Source organism: Erythrolamprus reginae, chromosome 1, assembly GCF_031021105.1.
Source record: "Erythrolamprus reginae isolate rEryReg1 chromosome 1, rEryReg1.hap1, whole genome shotgun sequence".
Classification (NCBI taxonomy): domain Eukaryota; kingdom Metazoa; phylum Chordata; class Lepidosauria; order Squamata; family Dipsadidae; genus Erythrolamprus; species Erythrolamprus reginae.
Genome location: NC_091950.1, coordinates 9,612,347 through 9,618,346, shown reverse-complemented (window position 1 = coordinate 9,618,346; position 6,000 = coordinate 9,612,347). Strand labels below are relative to the sequence as shown.

The 6,000-nt window shown below is 47.4% G+C and overlaps 1 protein-coding gene across 1 annotated transcript in view; it reads left to right on the top strand.

Moving 5' to 3' along the window:
- The first annotated feature begins 422 nt into the window (after window positions 1-422).
- The window catches only part of LOC139163186 (cathepsin L2-like), a 32,043-nt gene continuing 26,465 nt past the window's right edge, over window positions 423-6,000 (top strand). Inside the window, exon 1 of the mRNA XM_070744157.1 lies at window positions 423-505. The gene's annotated coding sequence lies outside the window, so the exon portion shown is untranslated. The remainder of the gene's footprint in view (window positions 506-6,000) is intronic.

Sequence of the window (6,000 nt, the reverse complement as noted above, 5' to 3'; positions counted from 1 at the left end):
ACTCACATAAATGAACCAACTGAAGATCCCAAGGCCTGCTCTGATATGGTGGGTAAGTCGAGTTCTTTAGAAACCGCCCCCTTTCCACACCACGAAAGCATTGGCGGCATTTTCCTGAGGTAAAAAAAAACCGCTAATGCCTTGAAGTTATTATTCTGAGGGATCATGATATTTCCACAGCCTCTGAGAGGAGCTTTTCCCGGACTCACTGCATTCCTCTCAGGAGTTTATCCCCTCAGGCCGACCAGCCGTTTCTCGCCTCTCTTGCCGTGGCCCGAACTAGGAGGCCAAATCTGACCGGACTCGCTCCTCCTCAAAAGAACCGTTGAGAAGCGCGCTTGGCGGGAAAGCCAACAGGCGCGCGCCAATTCTGTTTTTCCCCTCGCACCTACAGCCGATAACGCCCAGCCGCCGAGGGGCGGGCTCGGAACGCCCAGCAAGGGCGGCTGCTGATGGGCTGGTTGCGACGTCAATCATCGTTGGAAAGTTAACGTTTACCGGGCAGGTAAACGGCAAGAGCAGTTAATTCGGCCGGCTCGTTTTGGCAGGAAACCCTTGGAGACTCTTGTTGTACGAAAGGAAGATTTTTCAAATCGACTATTTGATTAAAAAACTGGAATTTTAGGGATTTTAAATAGCGATTTAATGTTTTATCTAATTGGATTAATGCTATTGTAATTTACTGTTTTTATGTGTTGTAAGCCGGAGAGGGGCAGCATAGAAATTATTATTATTATTATTATTATTATTATTATTATTATTATTATTATTATTATTATTATTATTATTATTATTATTATTTAGCTAGAGGTGTAACAAGCAGGAAGAGGGAGATTGTGATCCCCTTATATAGAGCAGAGGTCCCCAACCTTTTTTGCACCAGGGACCGGCTTTAAGCTAGACCAGTTTTCCATGGCCCGGTGGGGGGGGGGGGAGCTAGCTGTCAGCGGCGCCGTAAAAGGGGCGATCAAGAGAGGAATGGGTGAATGAATGGACGGAGGGTGGGAAGGAAGGAAGGAAAGAGGGAAGGGACAGGAACAGAAGAAGGGTGCAAAGGAAGCAAGGAAAGGTGTGAAAGGGGAGAGTAAGAGAGGAAGGAGTGAAAGAAGGGAATGAGGGAGGAAAGAAGGGAGGAAGGAAAAGGAAAGCAAGAAATGGAGGGAGGAAAGGAAGGAAAGAAAGAAAGAAGGGGGGAAGGGACAGGAACAGAGGAAGGAAGCAAGGAAACTTATGAAAGGGGAGAGTAAGGGAAGAAGGTAGGAAGGAGAAAGAAAAGAAGAAATAGAGGAAGGGAAGGTAAAAGAGAGAAAGAAAAAGAGCAAGAAAGAAAGCAAGAAAGAGAAAGAAAGAAAGAAAGGCAACTTCAAAGAAAGGCTCACTGAGCATCTCTCACTCTCTCTCTTTCTATCCCTCTTTCTTTCTTTCTCTTCCTTTCTCTCTCTCCTCTTCCTTTATCTCCTCTCTCTCTCCCTCTCTCTTTCTCTCCCCCCTCTCTCCCCTTTCCCTCTCTCTTTCTCTCTCTCCCTCTCTTGCTATCTCTCCCCCCTTTCCCTCTCTCTTTCTCTCTCTCCCTCTCTTGCTATCTCTCCCCCCTCTCCCTCTCTTTCTCCCTCTCCTCTCTCCCTCCCCCTCTTTCTCTCTCTTCTTCTCACTTTCTCTCTCTTGTTTTCTTTCTGTCTCTTTTGCTTTCTCTCTCTCTCACTCTTTCTTGTTTTCTTTCTCACGCTCTTTCTCTCTCTTGTTCTCTCTTGCTATCTCTTTCTCCCCCCCTTTCTCTCACTCTCTCTTTCTCACTTTCTCTCTATCTTGCTGTCTGTTGCTCTCACTCACTCTCGTTCTCCGTTCTTCTCAGCGGTGACGCGCGCACGCCCTGCCCGCCTCACCTTTGCGAGAGCACTTTCGCCCCGGGCTCTCAGCAAGGGGGTTTGCAGGAGAGGTGGGGCCGGCGAAGGTGATATTCAATGTCGGGGGCGCACAGGCGGTTGCACGCGCTCCCTATCTCCCTGCTAGCCCACTCGGAATATTCAAAATAAGAAAAGCCTTCGCCGGCAAAGGTTTTTCTTATTTTGAATACTCCGAGTGGGCTAGCAGGGAGATAGGGAGCGCGTGCAACCGCCCATGCGCCCCCGACATTGAAGACCTCCGCTGAGAAAAGCCTTTGCCGGCATTTCCTCTCGGCGTCAAGGAGGCGCAGCGGCGGGCGGAGAGAGGGAAGGGGGGGCAGCGGCGGCCCTCCTGGCCTTGGCGGGCCGCCCGACCCTCCCCACCTCCTGCAAACGCGGCGGGGGGAGAGCGAGGAGCCGGTTCCTGCGGGCGCGGGGCTTGGCTGGCTGGCGGGGGGAGCGCCGCTGGTGGTGCGGAAAGGCCGAGGGGGCCCTGGCGCCGCGGACCGGTTGAAAACCCCCAACGGCCCGGTGCCGGTCCGCGGACCGGCGGTTGGGGACCTCTGATATAGAGCACTGGTGAGACCACATTTGGAATACTGTGTCCAGTTCTGGAGACCTCACCTACAAAAAGATATGGATAAAATTGAACGGGTCCAAAGACGGGCTACAAGAATGATGGAAGGTCTTAAGCATAAAACGTATCAGGAAAGACTTAATGAACTCAATCTGTATAGTCTGGAGCAGCGTTTCCCAACCGGTGTGCCGCGGCACACTAGTGTGCCGTGAGACACGGTCAGGTGTGCCGCGAAGCACCTAGGGAAGCTCCAGCTGGGCGGGGCGCTGCCGGTGCCGACCTGGAGCTCCCGCTCGCAGCTGTCCCCCAGCTCCTGCTCGATGCCACAGTTTTCGGCGCTCTCCTGCTGGGCCCCAAAGAAGGAAGGCAGGAAGAAGGAGAGCTTCATTCTTCGCACCTTTTTCCCGCCTTCCTTCTTTGGGGCCCAGCAGGAGAGCGCCAGAAACCGCGGCATCAGGCAGGAGCCGGGGGACAGCTGCGAGTGGGAGCCCCAGGACGGAGGCACCAGCAGCGCCCCGCCCAGCTGGAGCTTCCCTGGCGTCGGCGGCAAGTGTCTTTTGTGGCCCGGCGGGAGGGCACTGGCGGTGGGAGGGGGTGGCGGCTGCAGGCAGTCGCGGGGAGATGGCGGCGGCGAGAGGGAGCTCCAGGCGGTGGCGAGAGGGAGCTCTCTCTCTCTCTCAGCTGGCTGCAAGCGGGAGCCCTGACGGTGGCGGTTGGACATGCTGCTGGACGTCGTACATGCTGGCGCTGTGGGCCTGGCATATACGGTGTCCAGCAGCACGTCCAGGTGCCGCCGTCACGGCTCCCACTTGCAGTCAGCTGAGAGAGAGAGAGAAAGAAAGAGAGACATATAAGAGGCAGAGAAAGAGAGAAAGAGAGACATAGCAAGAGAGGCAGAGAAAGAGAGACAGAGAGAGAAAGAGAGACAGCAAGAGAGGCAGAGAAAGAGGGAGAGAAAGAGAGACATAGCAAGAGAGGCAGAGAGAGAAAGAAAGACATAGCAAGAGAAAAAGAGAGACTTAGCAAGAGAGGCAGAGAGAAAGAGAAAGAGACATAGCAAGAGAGGCAGAGAGAGAGAGAAAGAGAAAGAGACATAGCAAGAGAGACAGAGAGAAAGAGATAGCAAGAGAGGCAAAGAGAAAGAGACATATAGCAAGAGACAGTGAAAGAGAGAGAGCAAGAAAGAGAGAAAAAAGCAAGAAAGATAGCGAGAGAGAGAGAGAGCAAGGGGGAGAGAAAGACATAGAGGAAGGGAAGGAGGGAGAGAGAAAGAGAGCAAAAAAGAGAGGAAGAAAGAAAGAGGGATGGAGAGAGAGAAAGAAGGGAAGGAAGGAAAAGAGAGAAAGAGGGAGAAATAGAGCGAAAGGGAGGAAGAGATATATTTTTTTTGTCCAAACTTTTCTTTAGCCCGCCCCCCCCGCTCCCCCCTTTCAATGTTCCCCAGGATTTTGAAAATATGAATAATGTGCCGCGGCTCAAAAAAGGTTGGGAAACACTGGTCTGGAGGACAGAAGGAAAAGGGGGGACATGATCGAAACATTTAAATATGTTAAAGGGTTAAATAAGGTCCAGGAAGGAAATTGTTTTTAATAGGAAACTGAACAAAAGAACAAGGGGACATGATCTGAAGTTAGTTGGGGGAAAGATCAAAAGCAACATGAGAAAATATTATTTTACTGAAACAGTAGTAGATCCTTGGAACAAATTTCCAGCATACGTGGTAGATAAATCCATAGTAACTAATTTAAACATGCCTGGGATAAACATATATCCATCCTAAGATAAAATACAGAAAATAGTATAAGGGTAGACTAGATGGACCATGAGATCTTTTTCTGCCGTCAGACTTCTATGTTTCTATTATTATTATTATTATTATTAATTATTATTATTATTATTATTATTATTATTATTCACTGCTACATCACACAGTCCTAGGTGCTTGGGAAGCACCTGACTAGTGATGAAATACAAAGTCCAGCATAGTGATCTCGTTTGCTGTGTTGTTATTATTGTTGTTGTTGTTGTTGTTGTTATTATTATTATTATTATTATTATTATTATTATTATTATTATTATTGACTGAAATTTAATTTAATTTGTTACATTTATAAGCTGCCTAACTCCTAATGGAGTTTGGGCGGCAAAATCCACCTGTTAAGCCAGTGTTTCTCAACCTTGACAATTTTGTGACAGTTAGAACAATTAATCAGCGGAACTACCTGCCCCCAGGAGTTGTGGTGCTCTAACACTGGAAGTTTTTAAGAAGAGTTTGGATAATGAGATTGTCTGAAATGAGATAGGGTTTCCTGCCTGAGCTTGAACTAGAAGACCTCCAAGGTCCCTCCAACTGTTATTATATTCTAAGACAGCTGGACTTCAGTTCCCAGAATTCCCCAGCCAAGATATCTAGTTGGGGAATTCTGGGAGTTGAAGTCCAGCTATCTTAAAAATTTGTGAAACACTGTATTAAAATACACACAAGTTTCGGCTTTGGGAAAATGGCCAAGATAAAAATGGCAGAAAAAATGCTTTCATAAATACACATTTTAAGACAAGGAGAGATAAGAGCCTCCATTGAGTGAGCAATAAGAAAAGAAAAGTTTATACATGATTGATTTTAAGCATTGTTGTTGTGTTTATAACTATATATTGTTTTATTTTTGGTGGAGAAAATTAACAAAAATTATACTCGATACAAAATTGTGCAACCCTGTCCTTTCAATATCAATTAAGTGATATACAGCTGACACTTGGTTGCTATTATTATTTCCGGCTTTCTGCAAACCTCAAAATGTTCTGATCTGCTCTGAGAAATCTAATCTTTTTGGAAAATGCCACTTCCTATCTATCTGCCTGACCAGCAGCAATGTGAAAAGTGACATTAGAAACTCACTGGAATCCCTTTAATGTTTGTTAAATTAAACAAAATAACAGAGTTGGACCTTGGAAGTCTTCCAGTCTATCCCCCTGCTCAAGTAGGAAACCAAAAACCATTTCAGACAAATGGTTATCTAATCTCTTAAAGACCTCCAGTGAGGGAGCAGCCACAGCTTCTGGAGGCAAGTTGTTCCATTGATTGATCTCACTGTCAGGAAATTCATCCTTCGTTCTAGATTGCTTCTTGATTACTTAGTTTCCATCAGTTGCTTCTTGTCCTGTTTTCGGATGCTTTGGAGAATAGGTGGACCTATCCTTCAAAAATAGTATGAAGCCTAGAACTGTGTTGGCTTTTCTGGCACTCCAAAACACTGTGGAGCAGCTCCGAGTCTGCGGAGAGGGGCGGCATATAAATCTAATTAATAATAATAAGAAGAAGAAGAAGAAGAAGCACTCATGCCCTTATCACCTCGTGGTTCGATTACTGCAACGCTCTTTATATGGGGCTACCTTTGAAAAGTGTTCGGAAACTCCAGATCGTGCAGAACGCAGCCGCGAGAGCCATCGCGGGGCTTCCCAGATTCGCCCACGTATCTACAACACTCCGTGGTCTGCATTGGCTGTCGATCAGTTTCCGGTCACAATTCAAAGTGTTGGTCA